This window comes from Triticum aestivum, chromosome 6B (assembly GCF_018294505.1).
Source record: "Triticum aestivum cultivar Chinese Spring chromosome 6B, IWGSC CS RefSeq v2.1, whole genome shotgun sequence".
Taxonomy (NCBI): Eukaryota; Viridiplantae; Streptophyta; class Magnoliopsida; order Poales; family Poaceae; genus Triticum; species Triticum aestivum.
In genome coordinates this window covers 438,665,646-438,683,324 of record NC_057810.1, presented here as the reverse complement: position 1 = coordinate 438,683,324, position 17,679 = coordinate 438,665,646, and positions in this window count along the sequence as shown.

Sequence of the window (17,679 nt, the reverse complement as noted above, 5' to 3'; positions counted from 1 at the left end):
TTCACGATCCAACCGATCCAAGTACCGAACGTACGGCACCTCCGTGTTCAGCACACGTTCAGCTCGATGATGTCCCTCGAGCTCTTGATCCAGTAGAGGGTCGAGTGAGAGTTCCGTCAGCACGACGGCGTGGTGGCGATGTTGGTGATGTGATCTGCGCAAGGCTTCACCTAAGCACTACGACTCTATGACTGGAGGAGTAAACTGTGGAAGGGGGTACCGCACACAGCTAAGACAAAACTTGGTGTGCCCCCCGCTCCCGTATATAAAGGGGGGAGGAGGAGGCCAGCGGCCAAGGAGGGGCGCGCCAAGGGGGGAGTCCTACTTGGACTCCCAGTCAAAGTAGGATTTGCCCCCCCCCTCCTTCCTTCCAACTGAGGGGGAGAGGGGAAAGAGGTGGAGAGGGAGAAGGAAAGGGGGGCGATTCGGATTGGGCTTGGGGGGTGTGCCACCTCCTGTGGCTGCCTCCTCCTCTCCACTATGGCCCATGAAGCCCATTAACTTTCCGGGGGGGGTTCCGGTAACCTCCTGGTACTCCGAAAAATCCCCGTTCTTCTTCGGAACCATTCCAGTGTCCGTATATAACTTTTGAATATATGAATCTTTACCTCTCAACCATTTCGAGACTCCTCGTCATGTCTGTGATCTCATCCGGGACTCCGAACAAACTTCGGTCACCAAAACACATAACTCATAATACAAATCGTCATCGAACGTTAAGCGTGCGGACCCTACGGGTTCGAGAACTATGTAGACATGACCGAGACACCTCTTCGGTCAATAACCAATAGCGGAACCTGGATGCTCCTGTTGGCTCCTACATATTCTGCGAAGATCTTTATCGGTCAAAGCGCATAACAACATACGTCATTCCCTTTGTCATCGGTATGTTACTTGCCCGAGAATCGATCGTCGGTATCATCATACCTAGTTCAATATCTTTACCGGCAAGTCTCTTTACTCGTTCCATAATGCATCATCCCGCAACTAACTCATTAGTCACATTGCTTGCAAGGCTTATAGTGATGAGCATTATCGAGAGGGCCCAGAGATACCTCTTCGATACACGGAGTGCCAAATCCTAATCTTGATCTATGACAACCCAACAAACACCTTCGGAGACACCTGTAGAGCATCTTTATAATCACCCAGTTACATTGTGACATTTGATAGCACACAAGGTATTCCTCCGGTATTCGGGAGTTGCATAATCTCATAGTCAAAGGAACACGTATAAGTCATGATGAAAGCAGTAGCAATAAAACTACACGATCATTATGCTAAGCTAACGAATGGGTCTTGTCCATCACATCATTCTCTAATGATGTGATCCCGTTCATTAAATGACAACACATGTCTATGGTCAGGAAACTTAACCATCTTTGATTAACGAGCTAGTCAAGTAGAGGCATACTAGGGACACTTTGTTTTGTCTATGTATTCACACATGTACTAAGTTTCCGGTTAATACAATTCTAGCATGAATAATAAACATTTATCATGATATAAGGAAATATAAATAACAACTTTATTATTGCCTCTAGGGCATATTTCCTTCAGTCTTCCACTTGCACTAGAGTCAATAATCTAGATTACATAGTAAGGATTCTAACACCCATGGAGTCTTGGTGCTGATCATGTTTTGCTCGTGGAAGAGGCTTAGTCAACCGGTCTGCAATATTCAGATCTGTATGTATTTTGCAAATCTCTATGTATCCCTCCTTGACTTGATCGCGGATGGATTTGAAGCGTCTCTTGATGTTTTTGGTTCTCTTGTGAAATCTGGATTCCTTCGCCAAGGCAATTGCTCCAGTATTGTCACAAAAGATTTTCATTGGACCCGATGCACTAGGTATTATACCTAGATCGGATATGAACTCCTTCTTCCAGATCCTTCATTTGCTGCTTCCGAAGCAGCTATGTACTCTGCTTCACACGTAGATCCCGCCACAACACTGCTTGGAACTTCACCAACTGACAGCTCCACCATTCAATATAAATATGTATCCAGTTTATGACTTAGAGTCATTCGTATCAGTGTCAAAGCTTACATAAATGTAACCATTTACCATGAGCCCTCTGTCACCTCCATAAACGAGAAACATATCGTTAGTCCTTTTCAGGTATTTCAGCATGTTCTTGACCATTGTCCAGTGATCCACTCCTGGATTACTTTGGTACCTCCCTGCTAAACTTATAGCAAGGCACACATCACGTATGGTACACAACATTGCATACATGATAGAACCTATGGCTGAGGCATAGAGAATGACTTCCATTTTCTCTCTATCTTCTGCAGTGGTCGGGCATTGAGTCTGACTCAATTTCACACCTTGTAACACAGGCAAGAACCCTTTCTTTGACTGATCCATTTTGAAATTCTTGAAAACTTTATCAATGTATGTGCTTTGTGAAAGTCCAATTAAGCGTCTCGATCTATCTCTATAGATCTTGATGCCCAATATATAAGCATCTTCACTGAGGTCTTTCATTGAAAAATTCTTATTCAAATATCCTTTTATGCTATCCAGAAATTCTGTATCATTTCCAATCAACAATATGTCATCTACATATGATATTGGAAATGCTACGGAGCTCCCACTCACTTTCTTGTAAATACAGGCTTCTCCAAAAGTCTGTATAAAACCATATGCTTTGATCAGACTATCAAAGCGTATATTCCAACTCCGAGATGCTTGCACCAGTCCATAAATGGATCGCTGGAGCTTGCACACTTTGTTAGGACCTTTAGGATTGACAAAACCTTCTATTTGCATCAACTCTTCTTGAAGATATCCATTAAGGAATGTAGTTTTGACATCCATTTGCCAAATTTCATAATCATAAAATGCGGCAATTGCTACCATGATTCAAACAGACTTAAGCATCGCTACGGGTGAGAAGGTCTCATCATAGTCAACTCCTTGAACTTGTCAAAAATCTTTCGCAACAAGTCGAGCTTTGTAGACAGTAACATTACCGTCAACGTGAGTCTTCTTCTTGAAGATCCATTTATTCTCTATGGCTTGCCGATCATCGTGCAAGTCAACCAAAGTCCACACTTTGTTCTCATACATGGATCCCATCTCAGATTTCATGACCTCAAGCCATTTCGCGGAATCTAGGCTCATCATCGCTTCCTCATAGTTTGTAGGTTCATCATGGTCTAGTAACAGGACTTCCAGAACAGGATTTCCGTACCACTCTGGTGCGGAACGTACTCTGGTTGATCTACGAGGTTCGGTAGCAACTTGATCTGAAGTTTCATGATCATCATCATTAACTTCCTCACTAATTGGTGTAGGCATCACTGGAACTGATTTCTGTGATGAACTACTTTCTAATTCGGGAGAAGGTACAATTACCTCATCAAGTTCTACTCTCCTCCCACTCACTTCTTTTGAGAGAAACTCCTTCTCTAGAATGGATCCATTCTTAGCAACGAATATCTTGCCTTCGGATCTGTGATAGAAGGTGTACCCAGTAGTCTCCTTTGGGTATCCTATGAAGACACATTTCTCTGATTTGGGTTCGAGCTTATCAAGTTGAAGTTTTTTCACATAAGCATCGCAACCCCAAACTTTAAGAAACGACAGCCTAGGTTTCTTGCCAGACCATAGTTCATATGGTGTCATCTTAACGGATTTAGATGCTGCCCTATTTAACGTGAATGCAACCGTCTCTAAAGCATTACCCCAAAATGATAGTGGCAAATAGGTAAGAGACATCATAGATCGCACCATATCTAATAAAGTACGGTTACGACGTTTGGACACACCATTACGCTGTTGTGTTCCAGGTGGCGTGAGTTGTGAAACTATTGCACATTGTTTCAAATGAAGACCAAACTCATAACTCAAATATTCACCTCCACGATCAGATTGTAGAAACTTTATTTTCTTGTTACGATGATTTTCCACTTCACTCTGAAATTCTTTGAACTTTTCAAATGTTTCAGACTTATGTTTCATCAAGTAGATATACCCATATTTGCTCAAATCATATGTGAAGGTCAGAAAATAACAATACCCGCCGCGAGCCTCAACACTCATTGGACCGCATACATTAGTATGTATTATTTCCAGTAAGTCAGTTGCTCGCTCCATTGTTCAGAGAACGGAGTCTTAGTCATCTTGCCCGTGAGGCATGCTTTGAAAGCATCAAGTGATTCCAAAAGCCCATCAACATGGAGTTTCTTCATGCGCTTTACACCAATATGACCTAAACGTCGGTGCCACAAATAAGTTGCACTATCATTATTAACTTTGCATCTTTTGGCTTTGATATTATGAATATGTGTATCACTACAATTGAGATTCAACAAAAATAGACAACTCTTCAAGGGTGCATGACCATAAAAGATATTACTCATATAAATAGAACAACCATTATTCTATGATTTAAATGAATAACCGTCTCGCATCAAACAAGATCCAGATATAATGTTCATGCTCAACGCTGGCACCTAATAAGAATTATTCAGGTCTAAAACTAATCCTGAAGGTAGATGTAGAGGTAGCATGCCGACGGCGATCGCATCAACTTTGGAACAATTTCCCATGCGCATCGTCACCTCGTCCTTAGCCAGTCTTTGTTTAATCTGTAGCCCTTGTTTCGAGTTGCAAATATGAGCAATAGAACCAGTATCAAATACCCAGGTGCTACTACGAGCATTAGTAAGGTACACATCAATAACATGTATGTCAAATATACCTTTTACTTTGCCATCCTTCTTATCAGCCAAATACTTAGGGCAGTTCCGCTTCCAGTGACCAGTCCCTTTGCAGTAGAAGCACTCAATTTCAGGCTTAGGTCCAGACTTGGGCTTCTTCCCGGGAGCAGCAACTTGCTTGCTGTTCTTCTTGAAGTTCCCCTTCTTCCCTTTGCCCTTTTTCTTGAAACTAGTGGTCTTGTTAACCATCAACACTTGATGCTCCTTCTTGATTTCTACCTTTGCAGCCTTTAGCATGGCGAAGAGCTCGGGAATTTTCTTATCCATCCCTTGCATATTATAGTTCATCATGAAGCTTTTATAGCTTGGTGGCAGTGATTGAAGAACTCTATCAATGACACTATCATCAGGAAGATTAACTCCCAGCTGAGTCAAGTGGTTGTGGTACCTAGACATTCTGAGTATGTGTTCACTGACAGAACTGTTCTCCTCCATCTTGCAGCTATAGAACTTACTGGAGACTTCATATCTCTCAATTCGGGCATTTGCTTGAAATATTAACTTCAACTCCTGGAACATCTCATATGCTCCATGACGTTCAAAACGTCTTTGAAGTCCCGATTCTAAGTCGTAAAGCATGGCACACTGAACTATCGAGTAGTCATCAGCTTTGCTCTACTAGACGTTCATAACGTCTGGAGTTGCTCCTCGAGCGGGTCTTGCACCTAGCGGTGCTTCTTGGACGTAATTCTTCTCTGCAGCAATGAGGATAATCCTCAAGTTACGGACCCAGACCGTGTAGTTGCTACCATCATCTTTCAACTTAGCTTTCTCTAGGAACGCATTAAAATTCAAGGGAACGGTAGCACGGGCCATTGATCTACAACAACATAGATATGCAAAAAACTATCATGTACTGAGTTCATGATAAATTAAATTTCAATTAATCAAATTACTAAAGAACTCCCACTTAGATAGACATCCCTCGAGTCATCTAAATGATCATGTGATCCATATCAACTAAACCATGTCCGATCATCATGTGAGATGGTGTAGTTTTCAATGGTGAACATCTCTATGTTGATCATATCTACTATATGATTCACGTTCGACCTTTCGGTCTCTGTGTTCCGAGGCCATATCTGCATATGCTAGGCTCACTCGAGTATTCTACACGTGCAAGACTAGCTTACACCCGTCGTATGTGAACATAGAGCTACACCCGATCATCACGTGGTGTCTCGGCATGATGAACTGTAGCAACGGTGCATACTCAGGGAGAACACTTATACCTTGAAATTTAGTGAGGGATCATCTTATAGTGCTGCCGCCGTACTAAGCAAAATAAGATGCATAAAGGATAAACATCACATGCAATCAAAATATGTGACATGATATGGCCATCATCATCTTGTGCCTTTGATCTCCATCTCCAAAGCACCGTCATGATCTCCATCATCACCGGCTTGACACCTTGATCTCCATCGCAGCGCCGTTGTCGTTTCGCCAACTATTGCTTCCATGACTATCGCTACCGCTTAGTGATAAAGTAAAGCAATTACATGGTGATTGCATTTCATACAATAAAGCGACAACCATAAGGCTCCTACCAGTTGCCGATAACTTATACAAAACATGATCATCTCATACAACAATTTATATCTCATCACGTCTTGACCATATCATATCACAACATGCCCTACAAAAACAAGTTAGACGTCCTCTACTTTGTTGTTGCAAGTTTTACGTGGCTGCTACGGGCTTCTAGCAAGAACCGTTCTTACCTATGCATCAAAACCACAACGATTTTTCGTCAAGTGTGCTGTTTTAACCTTCAACAAGGACCGACCGTAGTCAAACTCGATTCAACTGAAGTTGGAGAAATAGACACCCGCCAGCCACCTGTGTGCAAAGCACGTCGGTAGAACCAGTCTCATGAACGCGGTCATGTAATGTCGGTCTGGGCCGCTTCATCTAACAATACCGCCGGATCAAAGTAAGACGTTGGTGAGGGAGCCATGAAGTAGAAGCACTCAGTTTCAGGCTTGGGTACAGCTTTGGGTTTGTTTTCGGGAGTGGCAACTTGCTTGCCATTCTTCTTGAAGTTACCCTTCTTTCCCTTGCCCTTTTTCTTGAAACTAGTGGTCTTGTTAACCATCAACACTTGATGCTCCTTCTTGAATTCTACCTCCGCAGCTTTGAACATTGCGAAGAGCTCGGGAATTGTCTTATCCATCCCTTGCATATTATAGTTCATCATGAAGCCTTTGTAGCTTGGTGGCCGTGATTATATAACTCTGTCAATTACACTATCATCTGGAAGATTAACTCCCAGTTGAGTCAAGTGATTATGATATCCAGACATTCTGAGTATGTGTTCACTGACAGAACTGTTCTCCTCCATCTTGCAGCTATAGAACTTGTTGAAGAGTTCATATCTCTCAACTCGGGCATTTGCTTGAAATATTAACTTCAACTCGTGGAACATCTCATATGGTCCATGATGTTCAAAACGTCTTTGAAGTCCCGATTCTAAGCCGTAAAGCATGGCGCACTGAACTATCGAGTAGTCATCAACACGCGACTGCCAGGCGTTCACAACGTCCGCACTTGCTGGAGGGGGTGGCATACCTAGCGGTGCATCAAGGACATAATTTTTCTGTGCAGAAATAATGATAATCCTCAAGTTACAGACCCAGTCCGTGTAGTTGCTACCGTAATCCTTCAGCTTAGCTTTCTCTAGGAACACATTAAAATTCAAGGGAATTGTAGCATGGGCCATTGATCTACAACATTGATATGCAAAAACTATCAGGACTAAGTTCATGATAAATTAAGTTCAATTAATCAAATTACTCACTTAGATAGACATCCCTCAAGTCATCTAAATGATACGTGATCCAAATCAACTAAACCATGTCCGATCATCACGTGAGATGGAGTAGTCATGAATGGTGAACATCTCTATGTTGATCATATCTACTATATGATTCGCGTTCGACCTTTTGGTCTCAAGTGTTCTGAGGCCATGTCTGTACATGCAAGGCTCGTCAAGTTTAACCCGACTATTCCGCATGTGCAAAACTGTCTTGCACCCATTGTATGTGAACGTAGAGTCTATCACACCTGATCATCACATGGTGTCTCAACACGATGAACTGTCGCAATGGTGCATACTCAGGGAGAACACTTATACCTTGAAATTTTAGTTAAGGGATCATCTTACAATGCTACCGCCGTACTAAGCAAAATAAGATGCATAAAAGATAAAAATCACATGCAATCAAAATATGTGACATGATATGGCCATCATCATCTTGTGCTTTTGATCTCCATCTCCAAAGAATCGTCATGATCTCCATCCTCACCGGCCCGAAACCTTGATCTCCATCATAGCGTCATGGTCGTCTCGCCAACTATTGCTTCTACAACTATCGCTAACACATAGTGATATTGTAAAGCAATTACATGGCATTTGCATTTCATACAATAAAGAGACAACCATAAGGCTCCTGCCGGTTGTCAGATATCTTACAAAACATGATCATCTCATACAATAACGTTTATCACATCATGTCTTGACCATATCACATCATAACATGCCCTGCAAAAACAAGTTGGACGTCCTCTACTTTGTTGTTGCAAGTTTTACATGGCTGCTACGGGCTTCTAGCAAGAACCATTCTTACCTACGCATCAAAACTACAACAGTGATTTATCAAGTTCGCTGTTTTAACTTCAACAAGGACCGGCCTATTGGCGTCCAGGGAACGGGGGTACCCTGACTTGCCGGCCTGCGGCCCACGACGTGGCTCTACCAACCGCCCGGTATGGCCCAGCTTCAACAACAACTGCTCAAGACCCTCGTGAGGCGGACGACGCCAAGACCTCCCTAGGGACGGTCTCACCAGGCTAGCTCCTGAGGAGCGGAGATATCTATGCAAGGGGCACCTCGCGAGGTTCACGTGACGTGAGCCGTGACGACCAAGGCCAGGCGGGCGCCAGCGGGTGCAGTGTACCAGTTTCCTCTTTGGTGCTAAAGAGGCAAGCGTAGGTGAGGAGTCCCATGGCATCAGGCAAAGGTTTCCATATCGGTGCAACAAGACCAAGACCAGCAGGACGGCAGGACGGAGGTCATCGCGGAGCCCACACCTGCATCACCACCGGAGCCTTTAGCAGGCGAAGACCACCTTTTGTCAGGATAGCTTGTACTAGTTGTCTCCCTTCAAAATTGGCCGTTGTAGGATCCCTTCCCACCTAACATTTGGGAAGAGGACCAGGGCCTCTATAAATAGGACTAGCCATCACCATAGAAGGGGACGATCATCGAGACCACCCTCGTACGCATCAGCTCACCGAGCTCGAGAACACCTCTCCTTAGGAGGCTGTTCATCCCTTGTACCTGTTCATCCTCAGCCTACAAGGTAATCGACCACACCACACTGGAGTAGGGTATTACACCACAATGGTGGCCCGAACCAGTATAAACTCTCGCGTCTCTTGTCTCTTGTTCCTTGGGTTCGACGAGCTAGGCCTTGAGATTGCTGTGCGGGTGAGCTAGGGGGAGAGAGTCCTTCGTGCGCACCCCAGAGTTTGAACCACAAGGGTTTGCCGGAAACCAGAATCTGACATTTGGCATGCTAGGTAGGGGCGCGCCGAAGCTTCACCTCTCCGCCCGGCCCCCATGGCCGGCACCGCTCCTCTGACTGGACCAACGGACGCCCGCGATGGCTCCATGGGACTCAGGGCCCTCACCCCCGCCTTGCGGCAAGCGCAGTGGCCACGCAAGTTCAGGCCGGAAATGCCGCCTCGCTATGATGGCGCGGCGAATCCATCGGCCTTCCTGCTGGCGTACGAGGAGGCCGTTCTGGAAGATGGAGGCTGATAACCCACAAGTATAGGGGATCACAATAGTTTTCGAGGGTAGAGTATTCAACCCAAATTTATTGATTCGACACAAGGGGAGCCAAAGAATATTCTCAAGTATTAGCAGTTGAATTGTCAATTCAACCACACCTGGAAAACTTAATATCTACAGCAAAGTATTTAGTAGCAAAGTAGTATGGAAGTAACAGTAACGGTGGCAAAAGTAACAGTAGCAGTTTTGTAGTAATTGTAACAGTGGCAACGGAAAAGTAACTAAGCAAAGATCAATATGTGAAAAGCTCATAGGCAATGAATCAATGATGGATAATTATGTCGGATGTGATTCCTCATGCAACAGTTATAACATAGGGTGACACAGAACTTGCTCCAGTTCATCAATGTAATGTAGGCATGTATTCCGAATATAGTCATACGTGCTTATGGAAAAGAACTTGCACGGCATCTTTTGTACTACCCTCGCGTGGCAGCGGGGTCCTATTGGAAACTAAAGGATATTAAGGCCTCCTTTTAATAGAGTACCGGACCAAAGCATTAACACTTAGTGAATACATGAACTCCTCAAACTACGGTCGTCACCAGGAGTGGTCCCGGTTATTGTCACTTTGGGGTTACCAGATCATAACACATAGTAGGTAACTATTGACTTGCAAGATAGGATCAAGAACTCACATATATTCATGAAAACATAATAGGTTCAGATCTGAAATCATGGCACTCGGGCCGTAGTGACAAGCATTAAGCATAGCAAAGTCATAGCAACATCAATCTTAGAACGTAATGGATACTAGGGATCAAACCCTAACAAAACTAACTCGATTACATGGTGAATCTCATCCAACCCATCACCGTCCAGCAAGCCTACGATGGAATTACTCACGCACGGCGGTGAGCATCATGAAATTGGTTATGGAGGAAGGTTGATGATGATGACAGCGATGGATTCCCCTCTCCGGAGCCCCGAATGGACTCCAGATCAGCCCTCCCGAGAGAGATTAGGGCTTGGAGGTGGCTCCATATCGTAAAACGTGATGAGTCCTTCTATCTAATTTTTTTCTCCCCGAACGTGAATATATAGAGTTGGAGTTGACGTCGGTGGAGCCTCAGGGGGCCCACGAGGCAGGGGCGCGCCCCAGGGGGTGGCGCGCCCTCCACCCTCATGGACAGGGTGTGGGCCCCCTGGTGTTGATTCTTTCGCCAGTATTTTTTATTTATTCCAAAATTATTCTCCGTGAAGTTTCAGGTCATTCCGAGAACTTTTATTTCTGCACAAAAAAACACCATGGCAATTCTGCTGAAAACAGCGTCAGTCCGGGTTAGTTCCATTCAAATCATGCAAGTTAGAGTCCAAAACAAGTGCAAAAGTGTTTGGAAAAGTAGATACGATGGAGACGTATCAAATCCCCCAAGCTTAATCCTTTGCTTGTCCTCAAGCAATTCAGTTGACAAACTGAAAGTGATAAAGAATTTTTTTTACAAACTTTGTTTGCAATTGTTGTTGCAAATATGTAAAGCCAGCATTCAAGTTTTCAGCAAAGATTATGAACTAACCATATTCACAATAACACTTAGGTCTCATGTTTACTCATATTAATGGCATAATCAACTAGCGAGCAATAATAATAAATCTCGGATGACAACACTTTCTCAAGACAATCATAATATGATATAACAAGATGGTATCTCACTAGCCCTGTCTGAGACCGCAAAACATAAATGCAGAGCACCTGTGAAGATCAAGGATTGACTAAACATTGTAATTCATGGTAAAAGAGATCCAGTCATAGTCATACTCAATGTAAACTAATAGTAATGCATGCAAATGACATTGGTGCTCTCCAACTGGTGCTTTTTAATAAGAGGGTGATGACTCAACATAAAAGTAAATAGATAGGCCCTTTGCAGAGGGAAGCAGGGATTTGTAAAGGTGCCGGAGCTCGATTTTTGAAACAGAGATAAATAATATTTTGAGTGGCATACTTTCATTGTCAACATAACAACTGAGAGATCTCGATATCTTCCATGCTACACACATTATAGGCGGTTCCCAAACAAAATGGTAAAATTTATACTCCCCCACCACCAACAAGCATCAATCCATGGCTTGCCCAAAACAATGAGTGCCTCCAACTAACAACAGTCCCGGGGGAGTTTTGTTTGCAATTATTTTGATTTGAGCATGGGATTGGGCATCCCGGTTACCGGCCATTTTCTCGTGAGTGAGGAACGGAGTCCACTCCTCGTGAGAATAACCCACCTAGCATGGAATATATAGACAACCCTAGTTGATACATGAGCTATTCGAGCATACAGAACAGATTTCATTTGAAGGTTTAGAGTTTGGCACATACAAATTTACTTGGAACGGTAGGTAAATACCGCATATAGGAAGGCATGGTGGACTCATATGGAATAACTTTAGGGTTTATGGAAGTGGATGCACAAGCAATATTCCCGCTTAGTACAAGTGAAGGCTAGAAAAAGACTGGGAGGTGACCAACTAGAGAGCGACAACAGTCATGAACATGCATTAAAATTAATCAACACTGAGTGCTAGCATGAGTAGGATATAATTCACCATGGACATAAATATCGTGGAGGCTATGTTGATTTGTTTCAGCTACATGCGTGAACATGTGCCAAGTCAAGCCACTCGAATCGTTCAAAGGAGGATACCACCCTATCATACCACATCACAACCATTTTAATAGCATGTTGGCACGCAAGGTAAACCATTATAAACTCCTAGCTAATTAAGCATGGCATGAGCAACTATAATCTCTAATTATCATTGCAAACATATTTCATTCATAATAGCCTGAATCAGGAACAATGAACTAATCATATTTACAAAAACAAGATAGGTCGAGTTCATACCAGCTTCTCTCATCTCAATCAGTCCATCATATATCGGCATTATTGCCTTTCACTTGCACGACCGAACGGTGTGGATAATAATAGTAGTGCACGTGCAATTGGACTAAGCTGGAATCTGCAAGCATTTAATACAAGGGAGAAGACAAGGTAATATGGGCTTTATGTTAAATCAACAATAATGCATATAAGAGCCACTTCAACATTTTCATCATGGTCTTCTCCTCTCGACCCCCAAAGAAAAGAAATATAACAAAACTATTTACACGGGAAAGCTACCAACAAGCAAAATAAGAACGAGAAATCTTTTTGGGTTTTCTTTTAATTATAACTACTACATACATGGAAAGTAAACTAGCTAAAATCTACAACTATTTTTTTTGTTTTTCTTAAGGTTTTTCAAACACACACAAGAAGAAGGCTAGAAAAGAAAATAAACTAGCATGGATAGTATAATGAAAAAGTATGAGCACCGACAACTGGTATGAGTGCATGAACATGAATGTAACATCGGTGAGAAATACATACTCCCCCAAGCTTAGGCTTTTCGCCTAAGTTGGTCTATGCCCACGGATCAAAGCTACTCTCTTCGGTGTACGGAGGAGTGTCCTCTGGGTGCAGCGATCTCCTCCGGATCCCACTGATAAATAGACTCCTGATATGGATCAGGAGATGGCTCAGGCTCAGGCTCTGGGGATCGTGTTCGCTCCCAATATGCATAAATGTCATCGGGCAGGATGATGTATGTGCCTAAATGAATGTTAAACAAAGAAGGTGCAGGCAGGGTAATAATCTGACAAGTGTCTTCACTAAATACTAGGTTATAAATGAGTCTATTTTCCTTATCATCACAAATAAAATCATGTGCTACCATACTTTTATAGAAGAAAATAGGGGGCAACACCTTTTCTTCTTTCTCATAGTGTCTAATAGGTATCTCAAAATATTTAGCAAGACACGAAGCAAAGATACCTCCAAAAATGGGGCCCTTTGTATGGTTTAGACTCAACCGTTTAGCAACCATAGTGCCTAAACTAAAAGTTCTGTCATGGAGTAAAGCATGGCGCAAAATGGCAAGGTCAGGAGCACTGAGGCCCCCACTATTCCTGCGACCAATTAAACATCTACTAGTATTGCATAGTAACGTAGAATAGGAAAATGTATACTAGTAGTTCTTGCATCTGACACTTTTCTCTTTTCCCCTGCAACAATTTCATCAATAAATTCTGCCACATCACTAGGATGTGGTTCCTCAATGCTGCCCTGAAAAGGCAACTTACAAACCGCACAAAAATCATAGAGTGACATCTCCTTAAGCTCATCATATAAATAAAAATCTATCAAAGGTGGTGATCTCCTAGCATGGAAATGAAAATTTTGCACAAAAATAATAGTGAGTAGGAGATACTGTTCGAGCTGGTCGTGGAGGAAGTCGGTGAGGCCTGCATTCTCAACCAAGTAATAAAAATCATCATAAATTTCGGCGGCCTTCAGGAATGCATCACAAGGCCATTTAGACGACCGAACTTCCGCGGTGCGAGGAAGGTTGTACTTGGGTTTTTCATTCTCTTTTTCCTTTCCCTTCGAACTCCGGCTTGAGGAGCCCCTCAATAATCTCTTCAACATTTTCTCCCTCTAAAAATTTCTGAAATTTTTAGTGACTCGAAATAAAAGTGAACCAACACTACTGCAGGAGACTGCTAACGCGACACTACGATCAGAGACCCTTTGCCGAAACTGTGTGCGATGCAATAATCGCAAACGATGGTGTGAAAAAACTGTCAAAAAAGGTGCAAAACGTTTGTGATGATGTATGCATCAAACACGGTTCAGGTTTTAGTTGCGTGTGCGATGTAGAACACACGGTTAATCCATTCGAACTATTTGCGATGAGGTAGAACAACAGAAACGGGCAACCATATCAATGTGTGTGCGATATACGTCATACGATTAACTCGGATGAACTGTTTTTGATTAGGGAACACAACTGAAACGGTTCACCTTAACAAGATGTGTGTGATATGCAGCATACAGTTCACATGGATGAACTGTTTGCGATGATCCAAAAGAACACAAATGAGTCATGTAAACAAGATGTGTGTGATACGTGGCAAACAGCCGACTCGGATGAACTGTTTGCAATGAGAAATTACGACACAGATGGTCAATATAGTTACTTCGTGTGTGATTCTGTGTGTACAAAAACTTTGAAAAATGCAAACTAGTTGCTTGCGGTGGATAGGAGTATCACACACGATGCGTCTGCGAGTACTCATGTGCGATGATTAGTATGTTACAGATAAGTTTCCTTATGTGAACATGTGTGTGAATTTGCAATATGGACAATTAATATGCAAATGCCTTCTGGACATCGGGCACACGCTTAAACTCAATGAACTGTGTACGATACTAACTTTCCATGAAAATTTATGAACTTGGGTAACAACATTTGAGTAACATATATATAGTGGTTACTCTATCCGACAAAAGGAGGATCTTCGTAACACGGTTTTGACAACCATATGGTCCATATCTACATACTTAACATAGTAACAACTATCACATTTTAAGAGGCTAAGGGCCAACAACTATATGGTCCATATCTACATACTTAACATATATAGTAACAGCTTGCACATTTTAAGAGGCTGAGGGACAACAACCACAACTATCCACAGGAAGCAGCTTGATCACGGCGACTCGGCATCTCGTCAATGAAAAGGAAGAGCCCTCCTGTGCCTTGGTAGAGCAGGAGTAGAACAGTGTCTCCAATTTTCCAATATGGATGCATTGCCACGAGAAGCGAGAACTTGTTAATTTGAATGGTTCCATTTTTGCGGTAAATGCAGTACCTTGCAATCAGTTTGGCGTTATTAGCAGGCACAAGTGTAATTCGACCACGCCAGGAAATCGATCCAGGAACGGCTACAGGGGCAATTTCTGTTGACATGTAGAATAAAAAAGAATTGTAACATATCATTGAAGATATATATAGTTTATGAGCATCAACATTAAAATCAGACTTTTTACCAGCGCTTTGTGCACACAGTTGGTCTTGTTCAGTGTGTACACCATAGGTCTAATTAATCCCATACAAAATCTAGCGTTCATACGCTATGCTATCTCTGTCAGATTATCAATAAAGTTTATGACATGCTTCAAGTCCTTCCAGTGAAATTTGGTACACTTAGTAACATACAGATTGTTCACTATGCATCCAACATATCCTGCTTAAAAGGTGGAAAGGTATTATTTATTCAGAACATGGCAGAAGAATATATAATGCACATAAATTGGTAAACAGAATTTGTTACTGCCTACGAACAGAGTCAGAATATGATATCACAATTGGTTGCTTAAATAGTGATCAATTGATTGCTTAAATAGTAATATGACAGCATGGAGAAAGTTGAAAGGACACTAAACTCAATCAGACTTTGATCGGCTGACGACGTTGGGGAAGTAAACATCCATGTTAATTAGACCAGGTTGTGGTGCACGCACTAGAATTTTATTGCCAACTTTCAGTTCATAACACTTAGACATTTTTCTCCAAAGGTCCGCATTAAAATAGGAGTGACCATCTTTATCAAGTATTACGTGAACCGTCATTGTAAACCCATGTTGCATTGTCAATATGACATCCTGGGAGTCATCAGCAAAGTAAAGCCCAAGATTTCCTTCTACTCCTGTTCTTGCAAAGCAAGGGATGTACTGTTTGAAATGAAAATTAAGATTGTAAATTAGATATATTGAAATAACCGAGCAAGATGCAAATATGGGAGTAACTGATAGAACATATCCATATATAGATGCAAGCAAAGTACAAAAATATAGAATTAAAAATAGATAATATAACAAAGATTTGATGCAAATATATAGATAATGTAGAAACAGACGGTATATGTTCACAAATTTAGGCCATGCCGACCGTGGTAGGTTGAGATTGAACATACCGAGCGTTCCCTGAAGTCATCCGGAATGGTGATAGAACTTCGTTTCCGACTAGCCACAACCACAGTTGCCCGATTCGTGCTCGCACTGTGCACACATGAATGAACACCCATGAATCAGCTAGAACAAAAATGATTCCACGGCGATTTCTGCCGGTTGATTAACAGCGACGGACGGACTGCGATAAGAGATGAGTGAATATTTCACTAATTAAGTTGATTACCTTCTCCATGAGAAAAATCCCCGGCCCAATCCTGCAGAAAACCCCAGTCGACCAGAGTCTAGAATGTCGGTGCAAATAGGCGGCGAAAAGCGGTGGAGGCAAAATCCGGTGCCGTTTGGAGCGCGACCTACAGCCGCCGCCAATAGCTGTCGAGCTTAGGGTGCAGAGTCGCGGAGGAGTCCGCAGCGAGTGAGTGTGGGGATGAAGTGGGCGAGGGTTTTCTTTTTCTTTTGCATGTGTGAGTGAACACACACAGTTCACAGAGGCAACGAAGATGAACCATGTGCGATAGTAAATCACCGAGATTGAATGGGAATCCAAATTTCCTTTGTCTTTCATCCATGAGTTTTTTTCTACGATGAACATAAACCCTGTTGATCACTGTGTTCAAATTTGACACTTTTCCTGGTTCATTTACAATTTTTAGGGGATTATGTGCATTTTGTAGGCATTAATGCACGTAATTCAAATTCAAACAATTAATGCATGAAAGGGTGCACAAGAACGGTCTGGAAAAACCATACTTGTGGTATTTAGTAATTTTTCAAGCCTTTTACAAGGAATAGGCAGAGATTTCAATGGAGTCAACCACAAACGCGTCATTTACTGGGTTATCAACTATAGAATAATGAAATTTGTGCTTGAAAAACATGACGGCTGGCATGGTGCCATGGTATGGCCTCACCATGCCCTAGTTAAAAGCTGAGAAGGTCTGATATATGTCGCCATGCACGCCCTTCATAAATCGAACCATCACCGAGGAAGTTCAATGCTTTCGAGAGGGAAATCACCAAGATTAAAGGGGAATCCAAATTTCCGTCCTAGTTTGCCTTTCAGTTTTGTTTCCAACAATCAACATACCGCCTCAAATGAAACGTGTTCAAATTTGACATTTTTTCGAACTCATTTACCATATTTAGGGGATTGTGTGCATTTTCTAGGTTTTAATTATGCACATAATTCAAATTCGAACAATCGGTGCATGAAAGGTGCACAAGAACGGTCTGGAAAACCATGCTCATGCTACACAAAAAATGAAACACATGGTTGGAAAACATGACGCCTGGTGTGG